Raw genomic sequence first — 2,982 nt, forward strand, 5'->3', positions numbered from 1 at the left:
CTTTTTAGTTTCTCTTCACTTTCTGCCATAAGGGTGGTGTCACCTGCATATCTGAGGTTATTGAGATTTCTCCCTGCAATCTTGTTTCCAGCTTGTGCTTCTTCCAGCCCAGCATTTCTCATGATGTATTCTGCGTATAAGTAAGCAGGGTGACAATATACCGCCTTGACGTACTCCTTTTCCTATTTGGAACCAGTCTGTTGTTCCATGTCCAGTTCTAACTGTTGCTTCCTGAAAGGCATCATAACCATAAGGGGGTGTGAAGGAATCTGGAGGTTGAAAACTAGGTCCACTTTGAACTATAACTCGCCTGTTTGTATGGAGTTGCATATTAATTTATAAATATAGGAAAGCCTGAAAACATGTGGCATTATAGTTTATCAATTTTGAAAAAGAGCTTTAAAGAACAAATCCTTTATATCAGGGCTACAACAGTTCAGCGTCTGCGCAGCGGCCGTGGGGCTGGAGAGGGGCCGGCTGGGGAGGCGCAGGATGCACGGGAGCCAAAGGGCAAGCTCGGGGAAGGCGGGGCTGGCGGCAGCGGGCGCTCTGGCGCGCACTCTGGGGACGGAGGGCGAGTGCAAACGGCGCGGACAGCCCGGGGCGAGGGGGTAGGGGGCGGGGGACGGTGACGTCCCCTCCCGGGCAGCATCTGCTCCTCCGCCCTGCTGCAGGCCGAGGCGCTGGATCTGGACGACGACGAGGGCGACCTGGAGGTGTAGAGTAAGGATGCCCCATTGATGGACACGAATTCCTTCAGCCCGCTGATGCCTGATGCCGACATCCCCTTTATCAATGATAAACCAAGTCAAGTTTGAAGATGAGCCAGATTTGAAGGCTCTTTTTATTACAGTCGATGAACCTGAAAGCCATGTTACTACAATTGAAACTTTTATTACTTACAGGATTATTACTAAGACATCTCCTGGGGAATTTGACTCCAGTGAATTTGAAGTTAGGAGACGTTATCAAGATTTCTTTTGGTTGAAAGAAAAACTTGAAGAAGCACACCCGACTCTGATTATTCCACCATTGCCAGAAAAGTTTATAGTGTAAAGAATGGTGGAACACGTTAATGAGGACTTCATTGAGACACACAGGAAGGCATTGCACAAATTTTTGAACCGAATTGCTGATCATCGAACTCTAACATTGAATGAAGATTTTAAAATTTTTCTTACTGCACAAGCTTGGGAACTGTCTTCTCAGAAGCAGCAAGGGCCTGGATTACTCAGCAGGATGGCACAGACAGTCAAAGCGGTTGCATTGTCAATGAGAGGAGTTAAAAGTCGCCCCGAGGAGTTCATGGAAATGAATAACTACATTGAAATATTTAGCCAGAAAACAAATTTGATAGATAAAATATCTCAGAGAATCTACAAGGAAGAACGGGAATATTTAGAGGAAATGAAAGAATATGGCCCAATTTATATTCTTTCGGCATCGGAAGAAGATCTGGCTGATACTCTAAAAAGTGTTGCCAGCTGCATTGACAAATGCTGTAAGGCCACTGAAAAATGGACGTCTGGACTCTCAGAGGCCCTGCTTCCTGTCGTACAAGAGTATGTGCTTTATAGTGAAATGTTAATGGCTGTCATGAAAAGAAGAGACCAAATACAGGCAGACCTGGATTCCAAAGTTGAAGCTTTGACGTCCAAAAAGGCAATATACTGATCCACTTATGGAAGAGATTGGAAAACTGTAAGATAAAGTGGAGTGTGCTGATAATGCCCTGAAAGCAGATTGGGAAAGATGGAAACAAAGCATGCAAAATGATATCAAGTCAGCATTTACAAAAATATGGCCGAGGAGAACATCCTCTGTTGTGAACAGGGTCTTGCTGCATGGGAATCCTTCCTTACATCACAGACAGATCTCCACTTGGAAGAAGCCTCTGAAGATAAATTGTAATCTCATTGAAGACCTCTGTGTGATCTTTGGAAGATAATGTCTGTTAGCCAAAGTTATTCTTTCCCAATGAGTTGGATCCTTTCTAGAGTGGATGAAAAGTATTTCACACTATCTGGAAAACCAACAACTTAAAGCTCAGGTGTTCCAGATCATTGATATAAATTTGGATATATATATATATATATATATTTAGTTTAGTTTTAACTATGTTCTTAAATTTGTATGCCAATAATTATAATTATACATAAAAAAGTTTTTTCTTAAATATTTGTCTGAGGAACATGCCATTTTAAACATCTATAATATCATGTATGAAACGAGTCGCCAGTCCAGGTTCGATGCACGATACTGGATGCTTGGGGCTGGTGCACTGGGGCGACTCAGAGGGAGGGTATGGGGAGGGAGGAGGGAGGAGGGTTCAGGATGGGGAACACAGGTATACCTGTGGCGGAATCATTTCGATATTTGGCAAAACTAATACAATATTGTAAAGTTTAAAAATAAAATTTAAAAAAAGTAAAAAAAAAAAGAAGAAAAAAAATATATGGTAAAGACTCAGTTTTAATAAAAAGTTTAATATGAAAAAAAAAAGAACAAGTCCTTTGTATCAGTGAGAACAGAGAAGACAAAGGTGTGCTGGTTCTCTGCCTTCCAAGCCATTGGCTCCAAACACAGGGCCAGACATAGCACTGATTCATCTTCTTCGGTTTCCTTAATGTATTTTATATTAGACCTGTCTTGTAATTCTTTGAAAATGTTTTCATAGAGCTTTTCACATCAAAGAGGATTCTTTCTCTTTATTTCCTAACTTGTCTGAGAAAGTTTACTTGTTTATCCATCCTGACAGCTGGAAGATAATAAATGAATACCTGGCTTTAGACCTCTATCTGTCCTGGGCCAAATGCACTTCAGGATGTTATGTAGAGGCCTGAGTTTAAGCCCAGACTTCCTAAACAAAAGGTACATGACTCAGGCCAGCCTGTGGCCATGTTTGACTTATCTCACATATGAAATCGGGATAATGAGACTTCATTCATGGGGTTTCAAGGAATAATCAAGTGACGTGATGAC

At 41.9% G+C, this 2,982-nt stretch overlaps 1 pseudogene; it reads left to right on the forward strand.

Moving 5' to 3' along the window:
- Positions 1-641: 641 nt before the first annotated feature.
- Positions 642-1,921, forward strand: LOC104997391 (annotated as a pseudogene).
- The last annotated feature ends 1,061 nt before the right edge of the window (positions 1,922-2,982 follow it).

The sequence above is a fragment of the Bison bison genome, unplaced genomic scaffold (genome assembly GCF_000754665.1).
Source record: "Bison bison bison isolate TAMUID 2011002044 unplaced genomic scaffold, Bison_UMD1.0 scf7180017864307, whole genome shotgun sequence".
Taxonomy (NCBI): domain Eukaryota; kingdom Metazoa; phylum Chordata; class Mammalia; order Artiodactyla; family Bovidae; genus Bison; species Bison bison.